This window comes from Chrysemys picta, chromosome 2, assembly GCF_011386835.1.
Source record: "Chrysemys picta bellii isolate R12L10 chromosome 2, ASM1138683v2, whole genome shotgun sequence".
In the NCBI taxonomy this organism is placed as follows: Eukaryota; Metazoa; Chordata; order Testudines; family Emydidae; genus Chrysemys; species Chrysemys picta.
This window is the reverse complement of record NC_088792.1, coordinates 201,658,394-201,672,635: the sequence shown is the minus strand read 5'-3', so window position 1 is coordinate 201,672,635 and position 14,242 is coordinate 201,658,394. Positions and strand designations below refer to the sequence as shown.

At 54.2% G+C, this 14,242-nt stretch overlaps 1 protein-coding gene across 3 annotated transcripts in view; it reads left to right on the top strand.

Moving 5' to 3' along the window:
- The window catches only part of GNAL (G protein subunit alpha L), a 325,131-nt gene that overhangs the window by 288,739 nt on the left and 22,150 nt on the right, over positions 1-14,242 (top strand). The gene's annotated exons all lie outside the window — the stretch shown is intronic.

Sequence of the window (14,242 nt, the reverse complement as noted above, 5' to 3'; positions counted from 1 at the left end):
AACCCCCACCCAGAGCCTGCACCCCCTTCCCACACACTCCAGCCCCCAAACTCTCTCCCAGAGCCTGCACCCCCTTCCCACATACCCCCTCCCGCCCCCCAAACTCCCTCCCAGAGCCTGCACCCCGATCCCACACACCCCCAGCCCCCAAACTCCCTCCCAGAGCCTGCACCCCCTTGCACACACACACCCTTTCACCCCCAAACTCCCTCCCAGAGTCTGCGCCCTATCCCCACTCCCTCCCAGAGCCTGCATCCAGTCCCCCCACACACCCCAGCCCCCAAACTCCATCCCAGAGCCTACACCCAGACCCCCTCCCAGTGCCCAACCTTTCACCCCTTCTGCACCCAAACTTCCTCCCAGAGCCTGCACCCCAATCCCCTACCCCAGACCTCCTCCCCCACCCAAATTCCGTCCCAGAGCCTTAGGCAGGTAGGGGTGGAGTTTTTGGGGAGCAAAGTTTTTGGGGAGTGGGTTCTGGGCGGCATGAGTGACATTGGCCCGCTGGGAGGATTTGAGGACTGGCACTGGCCCTAAGGTAAATTGAGTTTGAGACCCCTGCACTAGGCCATAAACATGCTAGAAGGGGAAGTGTAGCGGGGTGGTTACCCTCTCCTGCCCTGAGGGGTTTAAAGGCAGCCCTGAGGGAGGGTGGTTGGAAGGGGAAAAGCTGCTAGGCTGAGTGGGGAAGTAGCCACAGGTGGGTCATGCCCCAATCAGGCCTCAGCTGGTCTTATATAAGAGGCTGGGAGCCAGGAGCTCAGAGTCTCTCTCTGTTTGTAGAGGGAGATGGGCCTGGCTGCAGGGAGCTAGAGATAGGGTACCTGAGTGGAGCAGGGCTGGGGAAAGGCAGAGGAGCCGGGGAGCTCCAGCCTGGAAAGCCCCAGGCTGCGGCCTAGCAAAAGGCAAATAGGTACTGGGGGTTGCAGAGGGCAGCCCAGGGGTAGGCAAAGGCAGCAGGTCCAAACCCTCCTTGCCGATGATGAGTGGCTTATACTGCAGTCTGCCCCAGGGAACGGGGGCTAGTTGACGACTGGCAGTGGCCTTATTCTGAGGTGAGGTGGGGATAGTGGGTGGGGGTTCCCTGGGGAGGGGAGAACCAAAGAGAAAGGGGTTACTGCTAGGGGGCAGCCCCCCAGATAAAAGGGCACCAGGTCCTGGGAGGGACACGGGGGCCAAGGGGCAGGCGGATCACCGGCCTGCAGAGGGCGCTTCGGAGCTGGGACAAGCTAATTCCCATGGACGACCAGCAGGATGCGCCGCAGGGGTGAGTCCAACGCCTTACAGGAAGGATTTCTATTTTTCTTCCCCTTTGCCTCCAACCAACACCTATTTCCCATAGGCCATGCCTTTTATCTAAGCTTTGTTTGTGGGATTATAGGTTGGCCTGTAGTTTCATGTTGGGACACAGATGCATCATATGGATTTATTATATCATTTATACCACTGTGAAACTAGAACAGATTTGTTGCTTATTCAATTGGGACTGGGCACTTGGGATTAAATAAAGTGTATGTGCATTTAAATTTTTAAACCTTATATTTCAGGATCAGTCTTCAGAGTGACCTTCCTTCTCTATAGCTACTGAAAGTAACATTAGGCAGGCCGCTCATTTTTTTAAATTGTTTCATTATATTTTGTTATGGCACCCAGAGGCCTGCAGGCATGGGTACCAAAAATTTGCCTGTCAGTCACATACTCCTTTCCCAGATGCCTTGATGCTATGTCCATTCAGCCCTCCAGTGATGTAGGCTAAAGTATTTGTATTTTTTCATTACTTGTATTATGGTAGCATCTACAGGTCCCAACTGACTTGAGATAGGTCTTACATACACATAGTAAAAGAGTGTCCTGCTTTGGAAAGCTCGCAATGTAAATAGGCATATATGGGGTGGGAGATAGAAAGTATTGTCTCATTTCACAGTTGGGTAACTGAGGCACAGAGAGATTAATGGACTTACCAAAGGTCATACAGGAAGTTTATGGCAGAGTGAGGAATGGAATCCAGGTCTCCTGTGGTTGAGGGCCTTAACCACAAGACTATCCAGATGCTCCAAGAGATTTGCGGCAGTGCAAAGGAATTATAACTAAGGCTAAGATTTTGTCATGGACAGATCACGGGCAATAAATAAAAATTCATGGAAGCTTTGACCTGTCTGTGACTTTTGCTGCTGCGGCTCCGTGGTTTCCCCTGCCACTATGGTGGCTGGGAGCTGTGGGGTTCCCCCTCTGCCCACAGCAACTGGAAGCTGCAGGGTAACCATATTTCCTAAAAAGAAAACGGGACACCCCCAGCTGCTCACCCCAGGCGCCCCTCTCCCCTCTGCATGAGGTTGTTGCCCATTGCTGAAACTCTGAGGAGGGCCCCTCAGGAGTCTGTTACCTGTTGCTGGAACCTTGCAGGTGGGCTGGCTGTCGCTCCTGTCGCCTGTTGCCGGAACCCTGCCAGGGCCCTGCTGGCTGCTAGTTCCAGAGTCCTGCAGCCCCTGGAGCTGAAGCAGAGAATGTCACCGAGGTCTCTGGAAATCCTGGATTCTGTGACTTCCATGACCTCTGTGACATAAACATAGCCTTAATTATAACTATAGTATTTGTAAACAATATTCACAAGGCAAAAATCATACAGCAGAATGAATACAAAATAGAAATGGAATATGCAAACAGGTTACTAAAGCTGTCTGAGAAGATGATGACTTTTCAGCTGGAAGGTGGTTTCAGAGCAGGTTAGCCTTCATAAGACTTAAAGATTCATTCCTAGAATCATGACCTGACTTCTGCCTCAAGCTTCCTGGTGCAACTGGGGAGAAATAGGCAAAGAGGGAGCCTCGCTCTTTGGTTTCACCATCTCCTTAGGCCCATTTTTTCCTCTGGAGCCTTTCTGCACACTATGCTGTCATTCTTGATGGCTTTGTTATAGCTGGAGTTGGTAGGGACTCGTACGTTTAGGTTGCCTAACGCTTGCTGGTATATATAGTAGAAAGTTATGTTCCGGGTTTTTTTTTATTTGAGCGGTTCTCACACGTCCATTGTTTGCAGAAGATCTTTGAGATTTGGAAGAGAGAAAGGCTTTCTTTGAGCAAGACAAGTGTCTTTATCCCCTAAAATTCCATTCAGGCTTTTCTGAGATAATTTATAAAAATCATCATTTCTCTTCTATTACTTGAATTCCTCAGGAAAATGTTGGCAGCTGGGCTACTGGGAAGTGTCTGATAACTAAGGCTGCGAGTCTGTCACAGAGATCACAGAAGTCACAGATTCCGTGACCTCTGTGACTTCTGCAGCGGCCAGTGCTGGCTCAGGGCCTGCCCTGAGGGGTTGGAGGGTGCGGGGAGGGTGTGCTTACCTCAGGGTAAGCTCCCACTGGCATAGCCCTGAAGCTCCTAGGTGGAGGAGGGGCCAGGGGACTGAGTCCGCATGCTGCCCATGCCCGCAGGTCCCGCCCACAGTGGTTCCCAGGCAATGGGAGTTGCGCAGCCGGTGTTTGTGGCGGGAGCAGCATGCAGAGCCTCCTGGCCCCTCCGCGGCCTAGGAGCTGCAGGGACATGCAGAGCCGGGTAGGGAGCCCCTGCCAACCCCCACCCCCACCCCCAGCACCATCGGGGTCCCGGGCCACACTCTGCTGCCTGGCCACCTCCCCCAGCACCTGTGGCACCCCTGGACTGCCCCCCCTCCCCCCGAGCACCCGCGGCCCCCCCGCCCAAGTTTTAGTTAGGGGTATATAGTAAAAGTCATGGATAGGTCACGGGTCGTGAATTTTTGTTTACTGCCCGTGACCTGTCCATGACTTTTACTAAAAATACCCGTGACTAAAACGTAGCCTTACTGATAACTACTCAGAGCACCTGTAGCGGTGGCTGTTGGAGGGTAGAGAAAGAGGCCAGGTTGGGCTCCCCTCCCCAGACACCGTACACAGCCCCAGTCGCCCATTTCCCTCCCCTCTCCAGCTTGTAGCACTCCAAATGGGCTTGAAGCTCTCTTAACTCATAGGGTGATGGGGAGTGAGAGAGCTGGGCCAGGCTTGCTCCAACCAGTCCCTGGCCACAGCAACTCATGCCATCTTCCAAGGGCAGCACATGGTACAGGAGTTCCTCCGACTCCTAGGCGGGAAGAAGAGAAAGAGAGAGAGATAGACCAGGCTTCATCCCACCTCTGAGAAAACAGCCATCTTCTGCTGCCATCTACTGTAGTTAATTCTGTAGTTCAAGTCATAGCAGTCTGGGCTGCAGTATTAGAAGGTTCAGGGTTCAAACCCTGATGATAAGGATAAGGTTGTACAATTCTTCTTTGAGTGCTGTTCCTGTGGGTGCTCCACTTCAGGTGACAGTGCGTCCTGGCGCCGTTGATTGAAGATTTTCGGTAGCAGTGCCTGGTTGGGCCGCACGTGCGCAGCAGCTGTCTCGTGGCCGTTGGAGTCTTAGCGCACGCGTGGCCCGTCCTCGGCTGAAGACGGAGCTCGGAACAGTGCCACGACATCTCCTCTTCCTATAGTTAAATAGATAGAAATACCTATTAGATATATTCCCAGTTCTAGTATAGTTAGATAGTTGCTAATAGTAAAAAAAAAAAAAAAAAAAAAAAAATCATTTCATTTCTCCCCTTGTTCGCGTCTCCCTCAGGGACACGAACTTTCCTTAGAAATTCCAGGCTCCCCTGGCTTCAAGAGATGTGGCTCCTGCCACAAAGTGATGCCAAGGTCCAACGGGCACTCTCAGTGCGTGAGGTGCCTTGGTGAAGCACACATACCATCTAAGTGCACTCACTGTAACAAGCCTGTCGTGACTGGGAACTCCACCTTATAATGATCCTTATGGAGCAGTCGCTCCAACCAAGATCTGACAAGGGTGACCAAAAGTCCACCACAACCACCGGCACCACAGCAATTCTTAACCACCACAGACATTCTTAATGTCTTAAAAGGACATTACTGTGACATCCGTGCCACAATCTCCTCTCCTCGGCACCGACGGCTCACCGATTATTACTCAACCCACGTCTCCCACAGCACTGTCGATGTTCACCGACAGCAAGAATGAGGAGCAGGACAAAGGAGTCTTCTCCCCACACCACTCCCCCATACTTCATAGAAAGGGAACAGGGGACTCACTAAAACAAAGGACTATCACATGCAACCACCTTACCCATGGTATGGTCAGTCTTGGATGTGCCCTCCCATGGGTTTTCCCATGCAGTGGCTGCTGTGGGATCCATGGATGGCATACAAGGCCCACTACATACGAACCTCTTCACCACCCAGGGGAGAAAAGACGGTTACTCACCGTTGTAACTGTTGTTCTTCGAGATGTGTTGCTCATATCCATTCCATTAGGTGTGTGCGCGCCGCGTGCACGATCGTCGGAAGATTTTTACCCTAGCAACACCGGCGGGTCGGCTGTGGAGCCCCCTAGAGTGGCGCCTTCATGGCGCTGAATATATACCCCAGCCGACCCGGCGCCCCCTCAGTTCCTTCTTGCCGGCTACTCCGACAGTGGGGACGGGGGGCGGGTTTGGAATGGATATGAGCAACACATCTCGAAGAACAACAGTTACAACGGTGAGTAACCGTCTTTTCTTCTTCGAGTGCTTGCTCATATCCATTCCATTAGGTGACTCCCAAGCCCAACTTAGGTGGTGGGGTCGGAGTGAGACATTGCCGTGTGCAAAACCGCTGATCCGAAGGCAGCATCGTCCCTGGACCGCTGCACTAGTGCATAGTGAGCTGTAAACGTGTGGACTGATGACCAAACCGCCGCTCTACAGATGTCCTGGATCGGAACTTGCGCCAGGAAAGCAGTCGAGGAAGCTTGGGCCCTCGTGGAGTGAGCGGTGAGGTGCGGTGCTGAGACACCTGCCAGGTCATAGCAAGTCCGGATGCAAGACGTAATCCAGGAGGATAGGCGTTGTGAGGAGACCGGTGAGCCTTTCATTCGGTCGGCCACTGCAACGAAGAGTTGCGTCGTCTTTCTAAAGTGCCTTGTGCGGTCAATATAGAAGGCCAGGGCCCTGCGTACGTCCAGAGAATGCAAACGTTGATCCTGGCGAGTAGCATGTGGTTTAGGATGAAAGACCGGGAGAAATATATCCTGGTTGATATGAAAAGGAGAAACCACCTTAGGGAGAAAGGCAGGATGTGGACGAAGCTGCACTTTATCCTTATGGAAAACCGTGTAAGGGGGCTCGGATGTAAGCGCCCTGAGTTCAGAAACGCGCCTTGCTGAGGTGATGGCTACGAGGAAGGCTGTCTTCCAGGATAGGTACAGAAGTGAACAGGTGGCCAGTGGCTCGAATGGAGGACCTGTGAGCTTGGAGAGAACCAGGTTGAGGTCCCACGTCGGAACGGGCTGACGTTGTTGTGGGTACGTCCGGTCTAAGCCCTTGAGGAATCTAACGACCATCGGGTTAGAGAATACCGAGGATGCGAGTTCCCCTGGGTGAAAGGCCGATATAGCGGCCAGGTGAACTCTAATTGAAGATATCGCCAACCCTTGCTGTTTTAGGGAGAGGAGATATTCCAAAATGAGAGGAATAGGTGCCTGCAACGGGGACGTGGCTCGTTGTTCGCACCAACAGGAGAATCGCTTCCACTTGGCCAAGTATGTGGTCCGTGTTGAGGGCTTCCTACTGCTCAGCAGAATCTGTTGGACAGAGTGCGAGCACTGCTGCTCTGCCTGGGTGAACCATGGAGCAGCCACGCCGTGAGGTGGAGTGATTGCAGGTCGGGGTGACGCAGGCGGCCGTGGTCCTGAGAGATGAGGTCCGGGCATAATGGGAGCGGGATCGGTGTCTGAACCGAGAGCTCCAACAGCGTGGTGTACCAATGTTGTCTCGGCCACGCTGGGGCGATCATAATCACCTGTGCCTGGTCTCTGCGCAATTTGAGCAGTACCTTGTGGACCAGAGGAAACGGAGGGAAGGCATAAAACAGGTGGTCCTTCCAGGGAAGGAGAAACGCGTCCGAGAGGGAGCCCGGAGCTCGACCTTGCAGGGAGCAGAACACGTGGCACTTCCTGTTGTCTCGAGATGCAAACAGGTCTATCTGGGGAAACCCCCACTTCTGGAAAACGGAATGTATGATGTCCGGACGGATAGACCACTCGTGTGTTTGAAAGGACCTGCTGAGTCGGTCCGCCAGAGTGTTCTGGACTCCAGGGAGGAACGATGCCGTGAGATGGATTGAGTGGGCGATGCAGAAGTCCCACAGGCGAATGGCCTCTTGGCATAGCATTGACGAACGTGCTCCTCCTTGCTTGTTGATGTAAAACATGGCGGTGGTGTTGTCGATGAGAACTAACACACAGCGGCCACGTAGGAGATTGAGAAATGCCTGGCACGCCAGGCGCACCGCCATCAGTTCCCGAACATTGATGTGCAGGGCTATCTGGGGTGCAGTCCACAGGCCCTGGGTATGGTGTTCGTTGAGATGGGCGCCCCAACCCAGGGATGAAGCGTCTGTGACCAGGTGCAGAGAGGGTTGTGGGGCGTGAAACGGCATCCCCTCGCAAACCACCTTGTGGTCTAGCCACCATGTGAGGGAGGTCAGGACCGAGTTCGGGACCGTGACCACCATGTTCAGGCTGTCCTGATGTGGGCGGTATCTTGATGACACCCAGGTCTGGAGTGGGCGAAGCCGAAGTCTGGCATGCCTGGTTACGTACGTGCAGGAAGCCATGTGACCCAGCAGGGTGAGGCACGACCTCACCGTGGTAGTTGGGAAGGCCTTGAGTCCTTGAATGAGGCTCGTGATGGTGCAAAAGCGATTGTCTGGCAGGATGGCTTGTGCACGTCTGGAGTCTAGAACCGCGCCGATGAATTCTATTCTCTGGGTAGGTTCTAGAGTGGATTTGTCCTTGTTGAGTAGGATACCCAACTTGTTGAATGTGTGCACTATTATGTGGACGTGATCTCGAACTTGTTCTTTGGTGCGACCGCGTACCAGCCAGTCGTCTAGGTACGGGAACACCTGTATCCCTTGCCGACGAAGGTACGCTGCCACGACAGCCATACATTTCGTGAACACCCTTGGGGCCGAGGATAGGCCGAAGGGAAGGACTGCAAATTGGTAGTGCACCCTGTTTACCACGAACCGCAGGAAGCGTCTGTGAGGTGGGTAAATTGCTATGTGAAAGTATGCATCTTTCATGTCGAGGGCGGCGAACCAGTCCCCAGGATCGAGGGAAGGGATAATGGTCCCCAAAGAGACCATGCGGAACTTCAACTTTACTACGAATTTGTTGAGTCCGCGCAAGTCCAAGATGGGTCGCAGACCTCCTTTGGACTTGGGAATGAGGAAGTAACGGGAATAGAATCCCCTGCCCCTTAACTCCACTGGAACCTCCTCTATGGCCCCCATAGCAAGGAGCGTGGAAACTTCCTGTATAAGAAGTTGCTCGTGAGAAGGGTCCCTGAAGAGGGACGGGGAAGGGGGGGAGGAGGGGGGGATTGAAGAAAACTGGATAGCATATCCCCTGTCCACCGTGCGAAGGACCCAACGGTCCGAAGTTATAAGGGACCAGGTCCGGTGGAAATGGGAAAGGCGATCCCGAAAGGATGGGGCTGGATCCTGTGGGATGACTGGGGCGCCGTCCTCGACCGCACCTTCAAAAGTTCTGCCTGGGGCCTGAAGGTGGTCTAGGTGGCCCCTGGTTCTGACCAGGTTGAGGGCCGGTCCACCTTCTTCTACCACCTCGCCCTCGCCTCCGGGTCGAGTCCTGTCTCTGACGAGGCGGGGGGGGGTAGAAGCGCTGAGGCTGCGGTCTAAATGGCCTGCGCTGAGGGCCCACAACATGCATCCCCAAGGAACGCATGATCGTCCTGGAGTCCTTGAGGCTCTGCAGGCGAGAGTCCGTCTTTTCGGAAAACAGCCCTAGTCCTTCAAAGGGCAGGTCCTGCAGGGTTTGCTGCAGTTCCTGAGGCAGACCCGAAACCTGGAGCCAGGAGATCCTCCGCATAGCGATACCTGAGGCCAGGGTTCTCGCAGCAGAGTCCGCTATGTCTAAGGAGGCCTGTAAGGAGGTCCGAGCCACCTTCTTGCCCTCCTCCACCAGGGCTCCAAACTCCTCCCTGGACTCTTGGGGAACCAACTCCTTGAACTTCCCCATAGAGTTCCAGGAGTTAAAGCTATAGCGGCTCAAGAGCGCCTGTTGATTAGCCGCTCTAAGTTGCAACCCTCCGGCTGAGTAAACTTTACGGCCGAATAAATCGAGGCGCTTAGCCTCCTTCGATTTGGGCGCTGCGGCCTGCTGACCGTGGCGCTCCCTTGCGTTCACTGATGCCACCACCAGTGAACACGGCTGGGGGTGGGTATACAAGTACCCGTAGTCTTTAGACGGAACAAAGTATTTCCTTTCCACCCCTCTCGCTGTGGGTGGGATAGAGGCAGGAGTTTGCCATATCGTAGTTGCATTGGTTTGTATCGTGCGGATCAGGGGTAACGCCACCCTCGATGGGGCATCCGCTCCGAGGATATTCACGATGGGGTCGTGCACCTCCACTATCTCCTCCGCCTGCAGGTCCATATTACGGGCCATCCGACGCAGAAGATCTTGGTGAGCCCGAAGATCTATTGGAGGTGGACCTGTGCACGATGTGCCCGCCACTGCCTCATCCGGAGAGGAAGAGGAAGATGCCTCCGGTGGGACAGGATCCAAGGGAGGGTCCTGGGCTCCCTGCTCCTGGGCCGGAGCATCACCTGCGCTTGAGTCCAGGGCGTCAGGTGGTGCGGACACGAAAGCCTCCATGCCCCCTGGCGGAGGCCGAGAGATGGTGGACTCCGGGGCCCTTCTAACAGAGTGACCGGAGCGAGAGGTCGAAGCAACTGGAGCCCCTTGCGCCTGATGGTACGCCCACGGGGTCCAAAACGACCAGCGAGATGGGCCATGAGAATGGTCCTCTGTTATGTTCTGCCAATGGCCCAAGTCCTGTTCCTCGGCTTGCCCTTGAGGGGGGTATGCCGATCTCGAGAGGTCCTCCGAGGAGCGAGACCCCGATCTCGATGGCCATGGCGGTGCCGAGAGCGTCGAGACGATTCCCGTGGGCTGCGGTGCCGCACGGTGCCGGTCTGGAGATGATCTATCTCCACGCGGTGCCGGCGATCGGTGCCGGGACCGCGACCGGTGCCGATGACCTCGTCGGTACCGGGAGTCGGATCTGGACCTCGACGAGGACCTGGAGTATGCCCGGTACCGGGAGCGGCCTCTCGACGTCGAGCGGCGACCGTAGCGGTGCCGAGAACTACGTCTCGACGTTGATCGGTGCCGACGATCATAGCGGTGCCGAGACGTAGAGCGGTGCCGCGAAGAAGATCTTGGCCGCGAGTACGACCGGTGCCGAGGTGATATTCGGTGCCGGGACTGCGAGCGGCGTGGGGACCTGCTTCGGGACCTGGATCGGTGCCGAGGTTCCAGCCCTTGCGATGGAGGGCGCATCAAGGCAGGTTTCCCCCTCGATTGGACCGGGCGAGGCAACGGTGCCGTCGGTGCCGGTGGTTGAGGCGGTGCCGGCTCCGTGAGAGCTATGAAGTCTCTCGCCGCCGTGAAGGTCTCTGGCGTCGACGGGAGGCACTGTATCACCGCCTGCCTCGGTGGAGACGCCGTCTGCACCGGACTCAACGGCCTCGGCGCCGGAGTCGACGGTGCTGGAGGCACCTGTTTCCGGTGCTCCACCGGCGTACGCGGCTCTACCCCCGGCACTGGGGGAGCCAGCGTCTTCGGCACGGAGGTCCCCGTCTTATGGGCTTTCTTATGCCCTGGGGATAATGACCGGCGCCGAGGCACTTGCTGTGCTTTCGGTGCCGACGAGGTCCGGTGCCGGGAAGGCTCATCTGACGCCACTCGCGTGGTCGTCATGGCCGGTGCCGCCGGGGCACTGCGCACCGAGGCGCTAGGTGCCGGGGCCTGACTTGTAGATGGAGCGTCCGGACTAAGTGCCGCCTCCATCAGGAGTTGCCGGAGCCGAAAGTCCCGCTCCTTCTTGGTCCTTGGTCTGAAGGCCTTACAGATCTTGCACTTATCTGTTTGATGGGACTCTCCCAGGCACTTCAGACAGGAATCGTGCGGGTCGCTCGTGGGCATAGGCTTAGCGCAGGAGGCGCACAGCTTGAAGCCGGGAGCGTTGGGCATGAGCCCGGCCCCGCGGCCGGGGGAGAAAGGGGGAGACGACCCCCTTAATCCCCTGAACTATTATAACAACTAGACAACTCTTAAAACTATTTAACTATAAACACTAGGACTATAACTATAACTATAACTGCGAATAACGAACTAAGCTAGGGAGAGTGGAGAACAGCTAAGCAGCGCTCCACAGTTCCAACGACCGTCAGGGGCGGTAAGAAGGAACTGAGGGGGCGCCGGGTCGGCTGGGGTATATATTCAGCGCCATGAAGGCGCCACTCTAGGGGGCTCCACAGCCGACCCGCCGGTGTTGCTAGGGTAAAAATCTTCCGACGATCGTGCACGCGGCGCGCACACACCTAATGGAATGGATATGAGCAAGCACTCGAAGAAGAATGATGCTCTCCACTAACATCTCTGCTATCTACAATATTGGTGGCCCCAGAAGAGACGACCAAAGAACCACAGGAGGAAATAGGCACCGAGTACTTGTCGCCCGCATATAACTTGTCCTCTTCCCCCCAACGAGGCCATCATGCTGCCTCCTCCAATGCTGGCAGATGATTTCAAGCAATTCCAGGAATTTTAAAAAAAAATAGGCATTAGCCAGGACAATCCCCTAGAGGCGGTCCAGGAGAACCAGCACATGATGCTGAAGATACTACAGCCATCCTCTACTGCAAAATTCGCCATCCCCATAAATGAGGCGATCCTAGAGCTGGCGGAGACAGTATGGCAACAGTATGGAGACACCAGCCACTGCCCCCCCAACGTGCAAAAGAGTATTATGTGCCTGCAGAAGGCATGGATTTTCTTTTTTCCTACCCGCAACCAAATTCTCTCGTGGTGGAAGCTGCAGCTTATAGGGACAAACAAACACAACACAGGTCAACACCCCAGGATAAAGACCACAAACGCTTGGACCTCTTGGGCCTCAAGTTATACACCTCTTCCACCTTGCAATTTCGTATTGCCACTTACAGCGCTCTCCTGGAAAATATGATCACAATAATTATGCCATACTCTTCAAATTTACCACTGACCTCCCTGAAGACAAGAACACACAACTCAAGACCATACTTGTTGAAGGACAGCTGGTCTCGAGAACTGTCTTACAAGCAGCCCTGGATATGGCCGATACAGTTGCCCGTATCACTGCAGTGGCTATCGTCATGTGTAGAGTTTCCTTTCCCTAGTCCTCGGGTGTACCCAAGGAGCTGCAATTGAAGTTAGGATCTACCTTTTGATATGGACAAACTATTCTCCGCCAAAACAGCTGAAGTTCTACACACTGTGAAGGACTCACATGCGACCTTACGCACACTTGGCATATACACTCCACCTCAGAAGAGGAAATGATACCAGCCCTACCAATGACCTAGGGATCATCCATATACCTGCCCTCAACCCAGACCATATGACTCGGGCAGACAAAGGAACAGACCACCTCGGTGCCGGCAGGCACAGCCACAGCACCCCAACCCACTGAAAACAAACAGCAGTTTTGAAGATTTGGTCGAGGGTTTGAATGACCTCCCCATGACACCAGCACCTATCTGCCCATTTGGCCACAGCCTGCGACATTTTTACCCGGCGTGGGAACACATCACTCAAGACCGTTGGGTCTTAGAAATAGTACAATCGGGCTATTCCATCCCCTTTACTTCTTGCCCCACTACCCTACCTCCTTCCCTGTCCCTCTTCAGAGACCCCTCTCACAAGCACCTTCTGAGACTGGAGGTAAATCGTCTCCTCCAGCTGGGTGCCATGGAACCAGTACCAACACAATACAGCGGGAAGGGGTTTTATTCACACTATTTCCTGACTCAGAAGAAAAGTGGGGGGTGGCGCCCGATGCTAGACCTCAGAAAACTCAACAAATTCGTACGCTCCCAAAAATTCAAGATGGTCATCTTAGGCACAATAATCCCAGCAATGGACCAAGGGGACTGGTTTTCAGCCCTCGACCTACAAGATACATACTTTAACTTCACTATACACCCAGCTCACAGATGATTCCTCCGATTCACGGGACACGATCATTTGCAATACAGAGTGCTCCCATTCGGACTGTCCACTGCACTGAGGGTCTTCTCCAAAACCCTTGCAGTAGTTGTGGCATATCAATGCAAACAAGAGATCATAATTTTTCCATACCTGGACAATTGCCTCCTCAAAGGACACACGTTCACAGAGACAGAAACAAGCACGCAATTCACCACCCATCTCTTCCAAAAACTGGGACTTCAACTGAACATGCAGAAGTCAACATTAGTACCCACACAGCAGTTAGACTTCATCGGGGCACACCTTGACTCAGTTCAAGCCAGAGCTTTTCATCCCATATCAGATATCTGGCTATAAAACACCTGGTAGACAACATCTCCATATGTCCGCGAATTGAGGCGAGGACCTGCTTACAACTATTAGGACACATGGCTGCCACCACATTCGTGGTAAAGCATGCCAGACTACATATGCAGTTTCTCCAAGGCTGGCTGAGTTCGGTGTACAAACCCACCAAATACAGCCTGAACAAGCTCATTACATCACCTCCCAAAGTCCTAGAATCCCTACAGTGGTGGACCAAACCCGAAAACCTGTGTGCAGGTATTCCCTTCCAACAAACGCCACCATCGATCATGATCACAACAGGGGCCTCCCTACTGGGCTGGAGGGCACACCAGAATCACCACACAGTACAAGGCAGGTGGTCACCATCCAAGACACACCTATACATAAAGTTACTGGAACTCAGAGTGGTGAGAGAGCCTGCCTTCATTTCCTGTCTCTCATAAGAAATGAATCTATAAGGGTGATGACAGACAATGTAGTGTGCATGTTTTACTTCAACAGACAAGGTGGGGCTCGGTCCCACTCTGTCTGCTCCGAGGCCAGGAGACACCACATTGACATCTCAGCTTCCTATCTCCCGGGATGTCTAAATACCACATCTGACACACTAAGCAGACACTTTCCGCAGGAGCCTGAGTGGGACTCGAACCATACAGTCTTACAACAGATCTTCTACCAACGGGGATTCCCCTCTGTCGATCTATTTGCCACAGTGCAAAACCACAAGTGCCCACTGTTCTGTCCAAGGCGGGACTCAGTCCCTGATCTCTGGGGGATGCTTT